Raw genomic sequence first — 23,173 nt, forward strand, 5'->3', positions numbered from 1 at the left:
GTCCACCTGGCCAGAAGCCTCTCCCCTTCTCTCTGCCTCCCTTATCATCCACACTCTCCTTTATAGAACAGGACACGTTGGCTTTGTTCTTTGACCTCATTTCATTTTGAATTTTCAAAGCTTGGTGTAACTCGTTTTATGCCTTCAACTTGAAAAGTTATTTTAGAAATTGCGATCATTGTTGCCACATTTTTCTTAGATGTTTAAAATGGTGGTTACCTGCCTTATTTGTAGACAATGCGTAGAGGTAAATGCTGGCGATGAGGGTGTTTGTTTTTAATGTTAATATGTTTGTCTGATAGCTGAGTTCTAGGGGTTGTGAAAAAGAAAGGTGTATAAAATACATGACACAGTGACAGAAGAATTTGACCTAAATAATGAGATCCTGGAGTATATAATTTATTTTTTTCATGTAAAAATGTGTTTAAGTATAGTTTACTAAGTTTGAAAACTTGGTTCAGTAATTGATTATTATAAGACTTTGAATGTGTGGCTCTAAAATGAGTTTATTCACTGCTCTTCAGTGGTCATTGAACTCACTTTAGAGCCACACAAAATGGCTGGAAAACATACCTCACAGTAACATGTAGAAAGAATTTATTTTCCTGCTTACTAAGTTACAGTACCCAGTCTTAAATCTATATGCCAGTTAAGTAAAAATGTGTGTTACAATTTATCCTGCAACTTTAAACTTTTTATAATGTCACTTCTTCAAACTAATTGAAAGATACTAATTTTTTAAAACATTGTAATTCTATATACTTAATGAGGTACAGTGTGATGTTTTGATACACATGCGCATTGGATAATAATCAAACAATTTAAGTCTAACACTCTGTTCATGTGAGTTTGGTGAGTTTTAAAACTATTAAAATGATAGCCACTTTCTGCTGGACAAAGCTTTCTCATCATGTCTCTTAGATCTGCTCTACTTCAGAAGCAATTTCATGTCAGTCAACTTCTTGGTCCCATGGGCCTAACAATGCCTAGCTCTGTTCTACCAAGCTGATTTTAAAAGGCAAGAAGAAAGGACTATTTGGAGAAAATGCCTGTTCAAATATACCAGGTAAGAACCATGTGAAAAATTCGAACAGAGGGAATTCAGGTAGATGTCAGAGTGTACCTGGTAGGTCCAGAAGCACACTCACTGGTCTTTTTCTGGATTAGTTATGTCTCTGGGGCCCCATCTTCTCACTGGCTTTGTCTCATGAATCTTTTAAGGAGGCCACAGAGATAGCTGTAGAGCTAGTGCCATGGAGTGCTAAGGACACAGATGTGAATACACACTCAAGATTGGCCAGTACCATCACTGAGCTGCTGTGTGGTGAGAGATGACACCAATAAACATGGGGGTGGGCAGTAAGGAAATACATTGCTGAAGTTAACTTATCTGGTTCAAACAACAAGTGAAGGCTCATAATCATTGGGTAATGACTAATAGGGTGATAATGACCATTATTTATTATATACCTCCTCTGGCTACATGCTTTAAGCAAATCTTCAATTGTTAAAAGACTCTTGGTGTGGCGAGTTGTTATTTCCATTTGTCAGATGGAAAAATTACAGTTCAGTAAAGAAGTGGCCAGGCACGGTGGCTCACACCTGTAATCTCAGCATTTTGGGAGGCCAAGGTGGGCGGATCACCCGAGGTTGAGAGTTCAAGATCAGCTTGACCAATGAACCTCATCTGGGGTCACCTTCTCCCTCGAGTGTTACTCTGTGGCTTCCATCCTTCTTGATCTGGTTAGACAGTTCCCACAATATCTGGTTCTGATGACCTCATCTGGGGTCACCTTCTCTCTCGGGTGTCCCACCGTGGTCTCCATGCTGCTTGGTACTGTCAGGAGCACCCTGGGTACCCTTTCTCTTGCTGCCTGCCTGCTCCTGGTCTTCTGTCAACTCTAGGCAATGGCATTCTATGCTGTCTCCTGGCAAGTGTCCCTGTGATGCCACCCTGCTGGAGTAGAGCTCAGTGTTGTGAGCCGTTCCCGTGCCTCCACCCACCCTGCCCACTCCCCTCACACCTCTCAGGTTCTAATTTCCCACCCCAACCCTTCCAGTGCTCAACTCACCTGAATGTGCTTCTCAGCACCTGCCTGGTCACTGGAACTGCCCCTGGACCCCGGCCGGAAAGGACTCACTGCCAAGTCGCAGACAGGAGGTAATGGACATACATTTGGATCTCATTTAGGCCTACCATTTCCTGAAAGAGATTATATAAGGAGTCACAAACCTCTCCCCACTTGAGAGCAGATGTCCAGAATCCAAACTCGATGTGTGTCTCAGAAAACTGAAGGTTTGCTGTATCAGAGGACATCCTGGCCAGTGTGGCAGATATCACCAATATGATAATACAGACGGAATAGCTCTCTCCCATTCTAAGTTACATGGCGACGTTAGAGTCTTTTAAGCATTTGTTGTAAACTACACATAAAACCTACCGTCTTGGGCATTTTTAAGTTTACAGTACAGTAGTGTTAAGTATATTCACATTGTATGAAATCAGTCTCCAGGACATTTCCTTTTTCTCCATTAAGCAACTCTCCATTTCCCTGTCCCTCCAACCCTTGGAAGCCACCATTTTATCTTTTGTTTCTATGAATGAATCTCTAGATACTTCATGTAATACGGTTTATTTTAAAAGAACCAAAAATATGCCTAGCATTGAGAAATTAGCCACCCCCTGGATTTCGTGAGCACCTAAACACTGACTTTAAAGCCTGTACTCTTCCTCATTGTGTGTTCTTTCATTCATTTGGGACATCGTGTGCTTTAGGACACGTTTGGGTGTCTGGGAGACAGTGTTGAATGTGTTTTACTATTGGATTGGTTGTCTATTCTTCTTCTTTTTTTTTTTTTTTTGGAGATAGAGTCTCACTCTGTCACCCAGGCTGGAGTGCAGTGGCACAATCTCGGTTCACTGCAACCTTCACCTCCCAGTTTAAAGCAATTCTCTGCCTCAGCCTCAGCCTCCCAAGTAGCTGGGATTGCAAGTGCCCGCCACCACACCTGGCTAATTTTTGTATTTTTAGTAGAGATGGGGTTTCACCATCTTGGCCGGGCTGGTCTTGAACTTCTGACCTCATGACCCACCCGCTCCAGCCTCCCAAAGTGCTGGGATTATAGGCATGAGTCACTGTGCCTGACCGGTTGTCTATTCTTTATTAGTTTGCTGGAGTTCATTATTTTGAGAATTGTGTGTACTACAAATATATTTTCTGTCTTTGTGGCTTGCCTTTTTAGTGTCTTAATCCTGTCTTTTTGAGACCAAAAATGTAAATATGGTCCAATATATTGGTCTTTCCCTTTGTGGTTATTGTTTTGTAAATGCCATTCATGACATCTTTTCCTAATTTGATATCCTGAAGATATATTTCTATGTTACCTTCTGGATCACTGCCATCCAATAAAAATAATGAACTGAGATACATATTATCTATCTAGACTAAATATTATCTGTTACCCACATTGAGAGAGAAAAGGGAATCCAATAAAGCTAAGTTTAATAATGTTTTATTTAACTTAGTATATCCAAATTATAATTTCAAACTTTCAATATAAAAATTACTGAGATATTTAACATTGGTTTTTTCCTACTGTTTAACATTCCAATGCAAGTTTTATGCTTATTAACACAACTCAAGTGTTCCATAACCATGCATGGGCAGAGCAATCATAGAAAATTTATTTCTTTTACCATTTCCCATTAGACCTGTGTTCTATCCGACTGATTTTTTTAGTCCTGAGGTGAGAATCTCGTGCGATTTTTTTCTAAATGAGTATCCAATTGACCCAGCACCAATTTATTGAAAAGACTATTCTGTCCTCGCTGTTCTGTCTGCTGTCATAGTCTCAGAGAAAGTGTCCACATGTGTGTGAGTCTCTTTCTGTTCTCCATTCTGTTTCATTTGTCTACTTGTCTATACTTTCACCACTCCTACACTATCTTAATTAATATAATTTTCATGATAAGTTCTCATATGTGGTAGGGAAAAATTTCTTTTCAGGAGAGTGTTGGCTAACCTTGGCCTCTTGCTTTCTATGTATATTTTAATTGTTAAGTTCTCAAAAATACAGGGGGATTTTGATTGAGACTTTAGATGATGTCTGATGGAGAATCTAGATATCCGTTGGAGGAGAGGCCTTTTTTAAGTATCATCAGTTCCTGTGGTACAGGTGTCTGAGTGGGATCTGGACATGCTCTTGCCTTCCATGCTCTGCTCCCCTCCCCATTGTGAGGTAGAAGCAGGTGATGAGAGAGGCTCAGCCCTCAGTGCTGTGTTAAGAGCACAGTGGAGATGTCCACCCCATTCTGCAGGAGACATTTCTCAAGGACAGAAGTTCCCTGCCATGGTTCTAGAATCCTCAGGCGAATACAAATAAATTTGGGGATAAACCAGACACCAAACACATAAAGCCAAAACTGAGTTTCCATCGCTAGCAGGGGCCTTGTGTCCTGTGAGCTCTCAGGGTCATTGTTCTTGCACTCACTTGAACCCAGGGCAGGACTTACCCTCCTTGAGAACAGGTTAGGTGTTCCCACTCCTCCTCCTTCTCTGTCACTGGCCCTGTGGTTTGCTTTGTGGCTACAGACCGAGTTCCATGGAGAAGCTAGGAACAAATGTAGAGGCTCATGCAAGCTGTCTGACCAGGCAGGGGAGGAAAGGAGCTGACTATTTCGAGACAGAAAATTGTTAGAGATATCTCTGGTCTCTGAAGAGGATTAACAGGATGGGAATGAAGGCAAAATACAGATGACAGTAGGGAGACCAGGACCTGGCCACAGAAAAGGGCTCCTGTGACTTACTGAGGCTGAATGCTGGCTTGCCATCATCTTGCATTTCCTTGTACACCAGGTCAGGCTGCTGGAATTCCACAGTCCTGACCATCCTGGACTGCACCAGAATGGTTCCAGGAGCAGGGAAACCATCTCCAAGATGAGACGTGTGAACCAAGAGGTCAGGTTGGGGGTGGTGGGGCTGGGGGCTGGGACTAGAGGACAGGGGACTAGAAAGAAGTAGGGCTAAGGAGGAGGGGTGGGGGAATAGGTAGAGAAGTCCCAGGAAACAGCTCTGGGACGACACCTGCAAGCAGGACTAGGAGGAGGAGTAGAGGGACAGGTAGGGGAGTCACGGGGAAGAGTTCTGGGACCAGAGCCTCGGCGAGGAGGACTAGGAGGAGGGCTAGGGTGATCGATAGGGGAGTTACCAGAAAGAGTTCTGGGACCACGGCATTGACAAATGAATGGTTTGTAACGAATAGCAGAAGAGCAGGGCAAGTAGAGTATTGTGGTAGGATAGTGGGGAGGGCAGGTATATGCCACAGTGGGATAACAGGTAGGGCAGAAAACTGAAAAATCTACATACTTCTGGAGAGGAGGAAGAGGCCTGGCAGATTGAGGAAGAGGGAGTTGAGGAAGAGGTAAGTGAGCTGGAGAAGGAGAGGGGGTTGGTTGGCAGCGGTTTGGATAACGAGAGAGGGTTTCAGAAAAAACGCTGCGGGTGAGCTTACGAGAGTGGGTTGACTCACGAGAGCGGGTTGACTCATGAGAGCGGGATTGATTAGGAAGGCAGAATGGATTAGGAGGCTGTGGAGTCATCAAACCGGGTACCGGGTGGGGTTGAAATTGAGAAATTGGAGGGAGATTTCCTTTCATTTCATTCTAGTTAGGTGCTTTTCCCAATCAGTTCAAATGAGTAACTGGGGTGTGCCCAGACCTACCCCAGCATTTATCACATGCCTACCCCTTGCATCGTACCATGTGTGAATGCCCATTATGATGCCTATGTGCCCGTCTCTTTTGGTCTAGAGAGAAGGCCCCACCAACCAGAGAAAGGATCCCAGTTTCTAGATGTAAGAGTGATCATGGGAAATAGCCAAGAGAAGAAATGGGGGCTGTGATATTCGTCCCTTTTCTGGGGATAGCATGGAGTCATGCCCCTCAGTAGGCAAAGTCTGATGAAAGGGTCTAGATGGATGGGGCCTAGGAGAGTGGTTCTGAGGCAGGACTTGGGAAAATGGGAAGAAGTCAGTGCCCCAGTCTTTCACTTTCTACAGTTTTCAAAGCACTTTCACATCATTTATATTGCTCCATGAATATATGTGATTAGAGGAGAGATGCTGTATTCATTGGATCAACGAGGACACTGAAGACCCGAGAGGAAGCTGCCATAGACAGGCAGTGTGACAAAGCACGTGGGACTAGAACTTGGGCCAAAAGGAGGGGCAGGTGGGAGGGAGCGCAGAATAGCCCGGAGTGCTGACCAGTGGCCTCCCCTCTTCCTGGTTCTCTGGACAGGAACCTTGCAGGGGGCGCTTCAGAGCACAACTTGCCTTTTTGTAGGAAGCTCTTGATCCCTGTGCCCCAGTGGTTTTATGCCTTACTCTTAATGGGAACCATAAACACAGCGCCAGAGCTGGCGGGAGGACTGTTCACTCCGGGACACCCAATGACTAGATTTGGACTTCCTAGCCCACCACCTGAGATGCCTGACTTCATGTCAGATGATTAAGGAGTCATCTGCACCCTCCATCCTTCTAACGTCTGATGGAGCAGCCCTCTCTGCTGAACATTCCCGGTTTCTGTGATCACCATCCATTCAAACTTGAAGCCGCTTTGTTCTTTCATTTTCTCTTGCACTCTTATCACATATTCTGAGTTTTCTCCCATGGTCCAATGTCCCTTTTCTCCCGCACTGCACACAACGTTCAGTTGTCATCTCTGGATGTCCAGCTGCATGATGAACAAATGTCCTGATTCTCTGTGGTTGTTCTGTCATTGACAGTTTCTTGCACATCCTGGATTTCCCATTGCTTCTCTTGTATCTCAAGTAGAGAATACACATTGTCTCAAACGCCAGAGTACTTCAGAGTGGAATGTGGTTTATAGATTCTCTTTGCTCCTCCCAATTCCTTAGAAATGATTATTTTTTGTTTTTCTGTCAGAAGATCTCTTGTTCCTTAGAAGCAGGTGCTGCTCACCCCCACTGCCAGCTCCCTGGCACTGCCACCTTCAGATCTCTTTGTGGAGATTTTCTTTTTCAGTGAAAACTTTCACACTTCTCCTAAAGCCTTACATTTGACTTTATCGTCCTGACTGACTTCAATGTCCATTTCAGTGACCTGATTTAATTCTATGGGCTCTGCTTTTCCTGATATTTTCATTTACTTTTAGGAAGTTTTCTGGAGGGGCTGAGATGGCCAAATAGGAACAGTTCCTGCCTGAAGCTCCCAGTGAGATCAACGCAGAAGGCAGGTCATTTCTGCATTTTCAACGGAGGTGACCTGTTCATCTCATTTGAACTGGTTAGGCAGTGCAACCCGTGGACAGCGAGCAGAAGCAGGATGGGGTAACACTTCACTTGGGAAGTGCAAGGAGCTAGGGGACCTCCCTCCCCCAGCCAAGGGAAGCTATGATGGACTGTGCTACCCAGCCTGGATACTATGCTTTTCTCGTGGCTTTTGCATTCTGCAGATCAGGAGATTCCCTCTTGTGCCTACACCACCAGGGCCCTGGGTTTCAAGCACAAAACTGGGCAGCTGTTTGGATGGAGAGTGAGCTAGCTGCAGGAGTTTTTTTTCATACTCCAGTGATACCTAGAACCCCAGTAAGACAACCATTCGCTCCCATGGAGAGAGGGCTGAATCCAGGGAACCAAGTGGTCTCACTCAGTCTATCCCACGCCCAGGGAGCCTGGCAAGCTAAGAACCACAGCTTTGAAATTCTCACTGCCAGCACAGCAGTCTCAAGTTGACCTGGGATGATCCTGCTTGGTGGGGGGAGAGGCATCTGCCATTACTGAGGGTTTAGTAGGTCATTTTCCCCTGACAGTGGTAAGGAGGCTACAAGGCTGGACTGGGCAGAATTCACCACAGCATGGCAAAGCAGCTGTGGCCAGACTGCTTCTTTAGATTCCTCCTCACTGGGAAGGGCGTTTCTGAAGGAAAGACAGTAGCCCCAGTCAGAGGCTTACAGATAAAACTCTCATATCCCTCGGACAGAGCATCTGGGGGAAGGGGCAGCTTCAGTAAATTCATCTTTCCTGCCTGCCGGCTCTAAACAGAGCAGGTGATCCTGAGAAGTGGGCTTCTCCCAGCACAGCACACCAGCTCTTCTAAAGGACAGACTGCCTCCTCAAGTGGGCCCTGACTTCCATGTGTCCTGACTGGGAGAGACCTCCCAAGAGGGGTCGACAAACACCTCATATGGGAAAGCTCCAGCTGGCATCAGACCAGTGCCCCTCTGAGATGAAGCTTCCAGAGGAAGGAGCAGGCAGCAATCTTTGGTGTTCTGTTGATACCCAGATGGACAGGGTCTGGAGTGGACGTCCAGTAAACTGCAGCAGACCTGTAGAAAATGGGCCTGACTGTTAGAAGCAAAACTAACAAACAGAAAGCAACAAATCAACATCAACAAGGAAGACCCTATACAGAAACCACACGCAAAGGCCATCCGCATCAAAGATGAAAGGTAGATAAACCCACAAAGATGAGGAAAATCAGTGCAAAAACGCTGAAAATTCCCTAAACCAGAATGCCTCTTCTCCTCAAATGATCACAATTCCTCTCCAGCAAGGGCACAAAACTGGACGGAGAATGAAACTGACAAATTGACAGAAGGAGGCTTCAGAAGGTGGGTAATAACAAACTCCTCCAAGCTAAAGGAGCATGTTCTAACACAATGCGAGGAAGCTAAGGACCTTGATAAAAGGTTAACAGGAATGGCTAACTAGAATAACCAGTTGAGAGAGGAACATCAATGACCTGATGGAACTGAAAAACACAGCACAAGAACTTTGTGAATCATACACAAGTACCAATAGCTGAATCTATCAAATGGAAGAAAGGATATCAGCGATTGAAGATCACCTTACTGAAATAAGGTGTGAAGACAAGATTAGAGAAAAAAAAAAGAATGAAAAGCAATGAACAAAGCCTCCAAGAGATATAAGACTATGTGAAAAGACCAAACCTATGACAGATTGATGTACCTGAAAGTGACAGGGAGCATGGAACCAAGTTGGAAGACACACCTCAGGATGGTATGCTGCAGAACTTCCCCAACCCAGCAAGACAGCCCAACATTTACATTCAGGAAATACAGAGAACACCACTAAGATACTCCTTGAGAAGAGCAACCCCAAAGCACATAATCACCAGATTCCCCAAAGTTGAAACAAAGGAAGAAATGTCAAGGGCAGCCAGAGAGAAAGGTCAGGTTACCTACGAAGAGAAGCCCATCAGACTAACAGCAAATCTCTCTGCAGAAACTCTACAAGCCAGAAGAGAGTGGAGACCAATATTCAATATTCTTAAAGAAAAGAATTTTCAACCCAGAATTTCATATCCAACCAAACTACGCTTCATAAGTAAAGGAGAAATAAAATTCTTTCCAGATGAGCAAATGCTGAGGAATTTTGTCACCACCAGGCCTGCCTTACAAGAACTCCTGGAGGAAGGACTAAATATAGGAAGGAGAAACTGGTACCAGCCACTGCAAAAACACCCCAAAATATAAAGTCCAAGGACACCATGAAGAAACTGCGTCAACTAATGTGTGAAATAACCAGTTAGCATCATGATGACAGGATCGAATTCACACCTAACAATATTAACCTTAAATGTAAGTCTGCTAAATGTCCCCATTGAAAGAGACAGACTGGCAAATTGGGTAGAGTCAAGACCCATCAGTGTGCTGAATTCATTCAGGAGACCATCTCATGTACAAAGACACACATAGGCTAAAAATAAAGGGATGGGAGAATATTTACTAAGCAAATGGAAAGCAAAAAAAAAAAAAAAAAAAAAAAAAGCAGGAATTGCAGTCCTAATCTCTGATAAAACAGACTTTAAACCAACAAAGATCAAATAAGACAAAGAAGATCATTACCTAATGGTAAAGAGATCAATGCAATGAGAAGAGCTAACTATCCTAAATGCATATGCATCCAATACAGGAGCACCCAGCTTCATCAAAGTTCTTAAAGAAGACAGTGTAGCAATTCCTCAAGGATCTAGAAATAAAAATTCCATTTGACTCAGCAATTCCATTACTGGGTGTCTACCCAAAGGATTATAAATAATTCTATTATAAAGACACATGCACACGTATGTTCACTGCAGCACTGTTTACAATAGCAAAGACCTGGAACCAACCCAATGATAGACTGAATGAAGAAAATGTGGCACATATACACCATGGAATATTATGCAGCCATAAAAAACGATGAGTTTGTGTCCTTTGTAGGGACATGGATGAACCTGGAAACCATAATTCTGAGCAAACTGACACAAGAACAGAAAATCAAACACCGCATGTTCTCACTCATAGGTGGGTGTTGAACAATGAGAACACATGGACACAGGGAGGGGAGCATCACACATGGGTAGGTTGGGGGTGGCTAGGGGAGAGACAGTGGGGGTGTGGGGTGGGGAGGGATAATGTGGGGAGAAATAACCAGATATAGATGATTGGGGGATGGAGGCAGCAAACCACCTTGCCTTGTATGTAACTATGCAACAATCCTGCATGATCTGCACATGTACTCCAGAACCTAAAGTACAATTAAAAAAAAAAAAAAAACAACAACAAAGAAAGAAACATACATTACTGTGCTAGGAAATTCCATGGTATGATGTGAGTAGGATACTGATCCTATCGTTCAGGAGCTTACAATCTAGTAAAGACATAAGACAAGCATTTATATATCTGTGTTGCGAGATAAACTACAATAAGTTTCAACTGTTGGTGCTCAGTAAATAGAGATCTGATCTGGGTCAGTGTATCTGAGAGGTTTCACAGCATGTTTGAGTTAGAGCAGAGCACTCCAATCTACCTAGAAACAAGAGCCACAAAGAGGGAAGCAGTAGAAATGCTAGAAAAAAGATGAAGCTAGATTAGGGAGGCCTTAACTTTCAGTGTGTATTCTGCATTCCACAGGCAATGAGTGCCTGTTCACTTCTGTGGAGTGATGTAGGGACATGTTCTTCAGAGGCAGAGGATAGCTCTCAAACTGAGACTAGCTTGAGTGATACGACCACGGGCCATACCTTAGAGTTACAGGTGGCCTGAAATGTCACTTTGCTGATGAACCCTTCCTAAGAAAGATGAGGCTGCATTTCACTTATGCTTTGTAGCCCTAATACCATTGAAATTAAGTACTCTGACAGGCTTTTTTTTTTTAATTTGAGGTCTGTCTCCCCCATTATGCTAGAAATGTCGTGAGCAAGACCTAGTCTGCCATGTTTTTCTTTACATATTCTACACCTAGGAATGCCTGAGACACCATATTTATATCATGCTTGAGATAAATGTGCTGGAGATTAGCAGATTCAAATATCAGGAGGCTTGGTTTGTAAGTCAAAGATTCTAAGGAGACATGTCCCTTTTCAGCCACCACTGTGCCTTTCCCTTGAAGGCCTGCCAGAGGCCATCACTGGAATGTGCTTGGTTGTCCAGACCAAGTGCAGGCCACTGACCAGCAGCATCAGCCCCAGCTGGAGCTTATTATAAATGCAGGTTCACAGGCCCCATTCCAGGCCTACTGAATCAGAATGCTGGGGGCCCAGGCTTTGGGTTTCTAAGAGCCTGCTAGTTGATTCTTGTTCATGCTGAAATTTGAGAACTGCTGGCCCACATGTACCCTAGTCAGAAGACGAGGGCTAGCTTAAGCAACCATCCATGGATAGAATTATATTCACTGCCTTCAAAGCTTGATCTCCACCATTGTCTACACCTTAGAACAGCACTGCAAATTAAAGCCTTGATTCTACCAGAAGTTTCCTTGGCATTCGCTGTGCTGGTGTCATTGGGTAAACTGCTGCTGCACCCATTAAAGACATAATTTCAAAAAAATGATGCAAGGCAAAGAAGATCAGAAGAATGGAGAATAAGCCAATTATTTAGAAAGCATGGTGAATTAAATTTTAGAAATGTTATTTATGCTCCATAGCAGCTTATTTCTGGGGAAAAGGAAACTGATGGTGTTTAATTGTCTACGATATGCCAGATACTCACTTAGGCTCCATTTGATTCTTGCAACAACCTGGAGAATTACCACTGCAAAGCAGAAAGATTGCTTTATTTGTGGGCTAGGAATCAATTAGGAATTGGTAGAGCCAGGGTTTGAACCCAACCCTGTATAAGACAGACTTTTACTCTTTGCACTCTCTGTTGGTGATTGTTACAGAAATCCCTCAGTATCTGTGGAGGAGTGATTTCAGGAGTCCCCACCAATACTAAACTCCAGAGATGCTCAGGTTCCTGATATAATGTGGCATAGTATTTGCATACAATCTATGCACATCCTCTCATATACTTTCAATCATCTCTAGGTTACTAAAATACCTAACCAAAAGTAAATGCTATATCAATAGTTGTTATGTCATATTGTTTTCAATTAGTATTTTTTATTGCTGTATTGTTTATTTTATTTCTTTCTCAAATATTTTTGATTTTCAGTTGGTTGTTGAGTCTGATGATGCAGAAGCCAAGATATTTGAAAAAATGTCCAAATGTCTAACAACCAGTCGATGTTATAAAGAGTAGAAAGTACTTTTTAGTGGAAATGTGGCTAATCTGCAAACCACAAATATAGCCCCGAGAACTCTTTCTTCTAGGTCCTCAAATAATAATAACATTTTTACATCAAAGATCCCTGGACAGCATTAATTTAAAAAAGGAAGGAGGGCTGGGCCTGGTGGCTCATGCCTATAATCCCAATACTTTGGGAGGCCGAGGTGGGCAGATCACCTGAGGTGAGGAGTTTAAGATGAACCTGGCCAGCATGATGAAACCCTGTCTCAACTGAAAATACAAAAAATTATCTGGGCGTAAGATGGGCGCTTGTAATCCCAGCTACTCAGGAGGCTGAGGCAGGAGAATCCCTTGAACTTGGAAGGCAGAGGTTGCAGTGAGCCAAGATCGTGTCATTGCATTCCATCCTGGGCAATAAGAGTAAAACTTCGTCTCAAAAAATAGAAGGAAGGAATAATATAGCCCATTCCATTTATTTTCTCTTGCTTTCAACTGAAGTATTTTAAAAAAAAGTAGTTATCTCATTTCCAGTTGATAGTTTAGAATTTCCAGGAATGCAGTGCTTTGAGAGATGGAAGACCTCTGAACTAGCCACTTCCAAGAGAAACTCTAGATGAAGTGTTACATTCTTCCACCCAGCTGCTTCTGGTGCATTCCATTTTTCCATTTCAACCACAGGCAAAGTAGGGAATAAGCAAATTGGCCGTACTCATCTGCTATCTCGCTGTCTTGGTGAGTGACCAGGGCTGAGGCCCCACTCAGCCCTTCTGGGCATCCACCTCCTCCTCTGTCTTTTGCTCCAGCTTTCCCGCTCAGTCCTTGGCAGTGACTCTGTCTCCTTCAGGTCAGCTGGGATTCCCACACTGGCCTTCTCAGAGCAGCCCCCACCCTCTTTGAAGTCCTGACTGTGGAGGAAAAGTTAAATATTAACTTTAAACTCCATTGAACATGAACACAAACAATGGTAACCAAGTCCGGGAGAGAGCTGCATGAGCCCCTTGAGGCATTCATCCAGCGCTGTTTAGGAGAAATCTCTCTTTCCATCTATTCCTATACATTACTTGTTGAAAAACAATAGACAATTGCAAAAACAAGTTGACCTTTTTGTGTTCCTTGAACCTGGTCCTGAACAGCCCTTGTGACTCAATCTCCTGCCAAACAACTTGTTATAAAAAGAGCTGGAGCCGGGTGCGGTGGCTCAAGCCTGTAATCCCAGCACTTTGGGAGGCTGAGGCAGGTGGATCATGAGGTCGAGAGATCGAGACCATCCTGGTCCACATGGTGAAACCCCGTCTCTACTAAAAATACAAAAAACTAGCTGGGCATGGTGGCGCGTGCCTGTAATCCCAGCTACTCAGGAGGCTGAGGCAGGAGAATTGCCTGAGCCCAGGAGGCGGAGGTTGCGGTGAGCCGAGATCGCGCCATTGCACTCCAGCCTGGGTAACAAGAGCGAAACTCCGTCTCAAAAAAAAAAAAAAAAAAAAAAAAGAGCTGGAGTCCCAGACTGTGCCAGAGTTTCATGAGGCCTCTCTTCATCTGTGCACTGATGAGTGGTGGACTCTAGAACCCAGGCTGCTGCTTCCCAGTCTGGTGAGTGCAATCATCCTTTCCCTTCTCCCATTCCCATTGCAATTTGCAGATGCCTGAGCAGAGATTGCGAAAGGGGTTGAAGTCGAGTGCAGTAAGAGTAGGCAGCAGGTGCCAGAGATGAAGCACTGGGTGTCCGGGTACTGCAGTCGCGAGCTAGGGAAGTCCATGTGGGCAGCTCACAGAAGAGCAAGCTGGGCACGAAGACCACACAGTGAGGCTGCCAGCTGCTGGTGCATGTCATGGCTGTTAAAAGAGGTGTGGTTGGTGGCCAGGCAGCACCGCACTCTCAGGGCACAGGCGATGCTGAGACCAGACAGGCTGAAGAAGAGCTGGATGAAGATGCTGTACTGGCACGGCTGCTGACCCCCGGGTTACCCACCCTTCATGTACATGGCAATGGTCACCTGGATCACCAGCAAAGTGACCAACAGGTCGGTGATTGCCAGCCACATGCCAGTGTGTAGAAGGTGGTCTCCTGCTCCTTGCGCGACTTGCACAGCATCACGATGGCCACCAGATTGCCCACCATCATGAAAGTGGATGGCCCCAGGCTGTTCTGCAGATCGGGCTCCAGGAGGGACATATTGACCTGGAGGGAGTGGACATGACGGTGGCTGGTGGTGTGGAGTCCTTGATTGTGAAGCTGGGTCAGGGGATTCCAGAAGAGAGACAAAGCCGCCATGACTGAAATTACCATCTGCAGGATGTTAGACCCGAGCCCAGGAAACGATGCTGATATGACAAGGGAGGAACTCAATCCCACTCTCTAGATTGCAACCAATTACAAACAGCGGATACCCAAATTTCCAGGCTCCCTGTACTCCTGCCAGCCGCACACTCTTGCTGACCTTAATATTTATAAACTGAATCTCCGGTTTCTGTTCCTCACCGCAGCCTAACTCACTCCACTGACAAGACCCATCTCCAGGGAAAGGTAGCTCCCTAGTATTATTCCCGACAGATTCTGAGTCAATAAAATACCCATTGAAACCCTGGAAGACAATTTGGAGAGCGCTCTCTTTCCTCATTGGTTCCCATGGCAAGCGCCCCATCTCCGTGCCCTCTACTTAATGATCCAAACCCCGTCTTCCCTGTAGCAGCCCCAGCGGTGGACGCCTGGAGATCTCCCGGGGTCGGCCCTCAGCTGTCCTGGGCCAGCCTCCATCAGCCCGCTCAGTCTGGAAAGTGCCAGGCCTTTGGCTTCTGAGAGCCAGGTCTCAGTGGCTGGCAATTTGGGGATCTCAGGTCAGAGTGGCCAGTCTTCATAAACTTGGGAAACCAGAGGGGCAGCGGGATGGGTCTGTGAAGAACAGTGCGGGGTTATTCGTCCGATTTGTTTGCCCTTCCTTTAAAGACGAGTCCCAGCTTTACAGTGCCCGCAGGTGTTCGCCGCGGGGGACAGCATCCAGGTGTGCGCAGCACGCGCAGGTGGCACAGAGCCTGGGTCCCGGCTATGGCCACCCTCCGTCCCAGGCGCGGTCTGCACTGGCAGCTACTGGAGTTGGCGGCTGCCGCTTAGAACGCTCCTGGCTCCCTGGGGGCGGCTCAGGGTCCCCTGGGCCTGAGGCTCTCGCCTGGGGCTGTTCATCTTCCTCTCTGGCTGCGGAGTTGAAAGCTCTGCTCTCCCCTTTCCAGTGTCCCTGGGAGGCGGAGGCGAAGCGCGCGCGATCCAGGCGCCCAGGCGGTACTGGAAGAGGCAGAGCGCAACCTCGCTGGGACCCCCGGCAGCTCGGCGGGACCCGCGGCGTGGCCAGCGACCAGGTTGGGGGCGGGGCTGGGCTGAGCGGGGACCCTCGGCGCCAAGTGGGCGGCTCCCGCGGTTTTCAGTGCTCACAGGTGCACAATGTCCTCGGGAGGACACCCTGGGAAACCCCAGTGCTTTCCCGGGCACCCGCGTAGCCACTCCTAAACTCGGCTGCCAGGGGACCCTTTCCCCAACTCTGCCTGTCGCCCTGAGTGGCTCTATCTTGCACCTTGGGTCCGTATGCCGCAATATCTGGGTTCTGGAGGAGAAAGCAGGTGCTTTCGGAAGCTTTAGGAACTCCTGAAGAAGGAAAAGGAGCGCGTCTGTGTGTGCGAGAGCGTGTGCCCCTGGATTAGACCTGGGTGAGCGCAGTAGACGTGCTGGATGGATGGGTGGATGTGCTCCTGGAGGGGCGGGCAAGTCTGGGGACAGCGCCCCTGCTGACGGCCTTCCCAGCGAGGCTGCTGAGGATGACCTGGCTGGAGCACCTGTCCTGTCACAGGCCTCCGCAGGTACCTGCTTCCCCCGGAAGAGGATCAGCAGCAAGTCATTGAAGGTTGGCATGATTCTAGCTCCCAAGAGAGTGTGTCTCATCCAGGAGCCGAAAGTCCATGCACCAGTTCTAATTGCCTATGACAGGCCTCGGGGTCGTCCCATGTCCAAAAAGAAGAAACCCAAGGACTTGGACTTCGCCCAGCAGAAGCTGACTGATAAGAACCTGGGCTTCCAGATGCTGCAGAAGATGGGCTGGAAGGAGGGCCATGGCCTGGGATCCCTTGGAAAGGGCATCCGGGAGCCCGTCAGCGTGGGAACCGCCTCGGAAGGGGAAGGGTTGGGTGCTGACGGGCAGGAGCACAAAGAAGACACATTCGATGGGTTCCGACAGAGGATGATGCAGATGTACAGACACAAGCGGGCCAACAAGTAGTTCCAGGGTCGCCCCCGAGAGGACGACAGGCATCCGGAAGCGCTCTCTCGCCACTCTGGGTGCTCACTGTCTCTGGCTTGTTTCCATCACTGGAAATCACTTAGACATTGTAGTGTTTTTGGTCCTTGATAAAGCCTAGAAGACATTTGTGATGTTACAAAATGGAAGTTTCCTTTTGTTTTTGTTTTTTAAGATCTAAGAAATTGTGAATGTTGTTAATCATTTAGACTTTTCAATAAACGTAGAGGAAATACAAAAAAAAAAAGTACCAGGCTTGGACGTGGAAGTAACAAAAATATCCATCCTCTCACCACAAAAAAAGTTAGTTGGCAGTGCCCGGGCTCCTGGTAGGGAGGGAGGGAGGGAGGGAGGCACAGGGACTACAGCCTCTCCCAGCATAGGTGGCAGAGCCTTGCAGCTTTGAAGAGAGGGGAAGCTTTGGTGAGGTTGGGAAGGCTACCTGTCTAACGGTGATCATTTTCTCCCAGGGAACTTCTAGGCCCGGAAAGTGTACCTGAGCTTCGTGCCTTGGGCTGTGTTATATTCCTTAGACCCTTTACCACGAATCCTTTGAAAGGCTAGTGGAGGGTGAGAAGGAGATTTGAAAGTATTTATTTATTATATTTTAAGTTCAGGGGTACAGGTGCAGAATGTGCAGTTTTGTTACATACGTAAACGTGAGCCATGGTGGTTTGCTGCACAGATCATTTCATCACTCAGGTCTTAAGCCCAGCATCCATCAGCTATTCTTCCTGATCCTCTCCCTCCTCCCAGCCTGCCCTCTGACAAACCCCAGTGTGTGTTGTTCCCCGCAATATACTTATGTGTTGTGATCATTTAGGTCCCACTTGTGAGAACATGGGGTATTTGGTTTTCTGTTCCTTCCTTTGTTTGCTAAGAATAACGGCCTCCAGCTCCACCACGTCCCTGCAAAGGACATGATCTCATTCCTTTTTATGGCTTCATAGTATTCCATGGTGTATATGTAATAAATTTTCTTTATCCAGTCTATCACTGAGGGACATCTAGGTTGAATTCGTGTCTTTGCTACTGTGGAATAACGTTGCAGTGAACACATGTGTGCATGTGCCTTTATAATAGAACAATTTATAATCCTCTGGCTATATGCACAGTAATAGGATCACTGGATTGAATGACATTTCTGCCTCTAGGTTTTTGAGGAATCACCATCCTATCTTCCAAAATGGTTGAACTAATTTACACTCTCACCGACAGGGTACACGTGTTCCTTTTTCTCCAAAACTTCACCAGCATCTGTTGTTTTTTGACTTTTTATAGTAGCCATTATACATTGTACATACTGGTGTGAGATGATACCTCACTGTGGTTTTGATTTGCAAAAATCGGAAGAGAGAAAGTCAGACTACCTTTGTTTGCAGATGCCATGATTCTATATCTAGAAAACCCCAGGGTCTCAGCCCAAAAGCTTCTTAAGTTGATAAGCAACTTCAGCAAAGTTCCAGCATACAAAATCAATGTGCAAAAATTGCCAGTGTTCCTATACACAGACAACAGGCAAGCCCAGAGACAAATCACAAATGAACTCCCACTCACAATTTTCACAAAAAGAATAAAACATCTGGGAATATAGCTAACAAGAGAAGTGAAGGACCTCTTCAAGGAGAACTACAAACCACTGCTCAAAGAAATCCCAGATGACACAAACAAATGGAAAAACATTCCATTCTCATAAATAGGAAGAATCAGTACCATGGAAATGATCATATAGCCAAAAGCAATTTATAGATTCAATGATATTTCCATTAAACTACCACTGGCATTCTTCACAGTTAGAAAAAAAACTCCTTTAAAATTCATACGGAACCAAAAAAGAGCCTGAAGAGTCAAGACAATCTTAAGCAAAAAGAACAAAGCTGGAGGCATCACACTACCTGACTTCAAAGTATACCTCAGGGCTACATTAATCAAAACAGCATGGTAATAGTACAAGTAAAGAAACATAGACCAGTGAAACAGAATAGAGAACCCAGAAATAAAACTGTGCACCTACAACCATCTGATCTTCGACAAACCTGACAAAAACAAGCAATTGGAAAGGGAGTTAATAAATGGTGCTGGGAGAACTGGCTAGCCATAAGCGGAAAACTAAAACTGGACCTTTTACACCATATGCAAAAATCAGACTCAAGATGGATTAAAGACTTAAATGTAAAGCTTCAGACTATTAAAACCCTAGGAGAAAACCTAGGCAATACAATTTAGGACACCGACATAGGCAAAGATTTCATGACGAAGTCACCAAAGCTATTGCACCAAAAGCAAAAATCGACAAATGGGGTCTAGTTAAACTAAAGAGCTTCTGTGCAGCAAAAGAAACAATCATCACAATGAACAGACAACCTACAGAATGGGAGAAAAGTTTTGCAATCTGTCCATTTGACAAAGGTCTAATATCCAGCCGGTGCTGCCTGGCCACCCGCCATGCCTGCTTCTACAGCTAGGACACGCACCAGCTGTCGGCGGCCTCGCGCTCTGTGCCGTCTTTGCGCCCAGTGTGCCTCTCCGCGCAGTACCCGTGCGGGCCTCCCTGGCTTCCAGCGGCGGTACCCAGACCCCCGCGCTCGCCGGCTGGCCCGCCTGCTCCCGCCGCGCGCGGCTTCGGCCCAGTCCTCCGTCTCCCGTCCGGCCTCTGCAATCTGCTCCTGGGCCGCTGTGCCGCCCCCGCATGGCCAGTTCCTGCGCTGCACCTCGCTGGGCACCCGGCAGCCCGACGCGGCCGCTGCAGCGTTGGGTGGCCTTGGTGGTCTCCCGGGGCCACCTCGCCGCCTCCCCAGCCCTGCCATGCTTCAGCCTCGGCATCAGCAACTTTCGCTGCCGCCAGAGCTTTGGCAGCATCTCGGCTGCCAGATCCAGATCGTCTCCTCACCGCGGCCTCCCCGGTGGGGCTCATCAGCTCCATCCCGCTCTCTTGAGCGACCAGGGCTGGAGCCCCACTCAGCCCTTTCTTGGCATCCACCTCCCTGCTCTGTCCTCCCCACCCCCCAGCTTTCCCGCCGAGTCCTTGGCAGTGACTGTGTCTCCTTCAGGTCAGCTGGGATTCCCACATTGGGCCTCTCAGAGCAGGCCCCACCCTCTTTGACGTCCTGCCTCTAAAGAGATTTAGCAGGTGCTTTATCTCTACATCCCCACGTTCATTTTCCCGAAAGCTTGCGTTCTTTTCACCCTGGAGCAGCCCTTACCACTTTCTACCTGGCACTGGCCAAGTCTTCGGGAACACCCGCCACCTGCTCTCTTAAACGTGGGAGGAGCCCTCTTGCAGCCTAACTTAGCCCAGGCCTCCACACTGCCACTATGAACTACAGAGCCTGAAAGCCAGGTAGGCTGATCTGTCCATTGGAAACCAGCTCTGAGGAAAGTAATCGTTTTGGTGTTTTGAATTATGCAAGGCTTTCTGATTTCCCCCCAGTGAATTGTGTAGAATTTTAAAGCTAAAAGAGATACTAGAGGTTTTTTTCAGCCTAAACTAAGGGAGTGAATGATTTGCTTAAAATAATTCAGCAGAATTTACACAGTCAAGCTAGGATCCCTGCTGTTTATCATGGTGGGCCCTGGGAGGACAGCTTAAAACACACAAATTCTATTTCATACAGAGGACACCACCCAGACTCAGTCTCTTTCATTCGGTCTAGGGCAGGAAAGCAAGATTTCTCAGGGCTGCTAATTATGGACACGCTGATATACATAGCATTGTACTTTGCTGAATTCTCCACAACTATGAGAGGTACAGTACCATTATGGAGAAACCAAAGTTTAGATACAGGTGTCTTGTTCATTCAAGCCACAGCCCTACAGCTTGGAAGGGACCTTCTTACACCGTCTGATGCCAGACCCAGCTCACGTATTCTTACGTCACGTTTGTCTCCTAGAATTCTGACCTTTGTAAAGTACGGGTTGCAGTTTTGATCCACTTCGGACAATATCTTTTTAAAATTGGCTTTGGATTAACTTTTAAAATATTATAAGCAGAAAGTCTCAAGCCCTACCTAGTTCTCTACTTTGCCTGTGGTTGAAATGGAAAAATGGAATGCACCAGAAGTAGCTGGGCAGAAGAACGTAACACTTCATCTAGAGTTTCTCTTGTAAGCATCTAATTCAGAGGTCTTCCTCTGAAAGCACTCAAAAGCACTGCATTCTTAGAAATTCTAAACTACCAACTCAAAAATAGGATAACAGGGTTTTTTTTTAATGCTTCAATTGAGAGCAAGAAAAAATAAATATAATGGGCTGTTATTCTTTTCTTTTTAAAATTAATACTGTTCAGGGATCTTTGATATAAAAATGTAATTATTATTTGATGACAGAATAAAGCAATTCTAGGAGTTATATTTGTGGTTTGCAGATTAACCACATTTCAACTAAACAAAAAATACTTTCTGCTCTGTATAACATCAGTAACATGTGGTACATTTTAAATAATCTTTTTTTTAAAAAAACAATTTCACTCTTGTTGCCCAAGCTGTAGTGGAATGGCATGGATCTTGGCTCCCTGCAACCTCGGCCTCCTGGGTTCAAGCGATTCTCCTGCCTCAGCCGCCCACATAGCTGGGATTACAGGTGTGCACCACTATGCCCAGCTAATTTTTTTTTATTTTTAGTAGAAATGGGTTTTACCATCTTAGCCAGGTTGGTCTCAAACTCCTGACCTCAGGTGATCTGCCAACCTTGGCCTCCCAAAGTGATGGGATTACAGGCATGAGCCATCACGCCTGACTGATTTTAAATAATCTTAACCTCAAATTGAAGCTCCCTCAATTAAGAAGGGATCCCATTAGTCAAGTATTTACATGCCATTGTGAGAAATAAGGACTCATACATGGGGAAAGCATTCCCTGTTTAATAAATAGTGTTGGGAAAACTGGCTAGCCATGTGCAGAAAGCAGAAACTGGACCCCTTCCTGACACCTTACACTAAAATTAACTCCAGATGGATTAAAGACTTAAACTATAAGACCTAACACCATAAAAACCCTAGAAGAAAATCTAGGCAAAACCCTTTAGGACATAGGTGTAGGCAAGGACTTCACGACCAAAAGGCCAAAAGCATTGGCAACAAAAGCCAAAATAGACAAATGGGACCTAATCAAACTCCACAGCTTCTGCACGGCAAAAGAAACAGTCAGTAGAGTGAATAAGCAACCAACAGAATGGCAAAAAAAAATTTGCAGTCTACCCATCTGACAAGGGGCTGATATCCAGAATTTACAAAGAACTAAAACAGATCTACAAGAAAAAAACAAACAAGCCCATTCAAAAGTGGGCGAAGGACATGAACAGACACTTTACAAAAGAAGACATACAGGAGGCCAACAAACATATGAAAAAATGCTCATCATCACTGGTCATTAGAGAAATGCAAATCAAAACTACATTGAGATACCATCTCGCACCAGTTAGAATGGCGATTATTAAAAAGTCTGGAGACAACAGATGCTGGAGAGGATGTGGACAAATAGGACCACTTTTACACTGTTGGTGGGAGTGTAAATTAGTTCAACCATTGTGGAAGACAGTGTGGCGATTCCTCAATGACCTAAAAATAGAAATCCCATTTGATCCAGCGATCCCATTACTGGGTATATATCCAAAGGATTATAAATCATTCTACTATAAGGACACATTGCAGCACTGTTTACAATAGCAAAGACCTGGAACCAACCCAAATGCCCATCGATGATAGACTGGACAGGGAAAATGTGGTACATATACACCATGGAATATTACACAGCCATCAAAAACAATGAGTTCGTGTCCTTTGTAGGGACATGGATGAACCTGGAAACCATCATTCTGAGCAAACTGACACAAGAACAGAAAATCAAACACCACATCTTCTCACTCATAGGTGGGTGCTGAACAATGAGAACACATGGACACGGGGAGGGGAGCACTACACACTTGGGTCTGTTGGGGGGAAATGGGAGAGGGACAGGGAGTGGGGAGGTGGGGAGAGATAGCATGGGGAGAAATGACAGATATAGGTGAGGGGAAGGAAGGCAGCAAATCACACTGCCATGTGTGTACCTATGCAACAATCTTGCATGTTCTTCACATGTACCCCAAAATCTAAAAGGCAATTTTAAAAAAAAGGACTCATACAAGTAGTTGCAACTTCAGTTTTTAGCATTTAGTTTTAGCTACTAAAATCTAGTTTCAGAATCAGCTTGATTATAAAATAGTGATAAGTGATGGAATCATTATACTACCCAACCCCCACAGTTCAGCTATTACTGACATAATCGAAAGGGAAACTTATCCATAAGTAGTCTTCTTTGGTTTACTTTTGCAACTTTCTTTTTTGTTTGTTTTCATATTCACACTGTAATTTTTTTTTTAG

The sequence above is a fragment of the Saimiri boliviensis genome, chromosome 10 (assembly GCF_048565385.1).
Source record: "Saimiri boliviensis isolate mSaiBol1 chromosome 10, mSaiBol1.pri, whole genome shotgun sequence".
NCBI classification, from domain to species: domain Eukaryota; kingdom Metazoa; phylum Chordata; class Mammalia; order Primates; family Cebidae; genus Saimiri; species Saimiri boliviensis.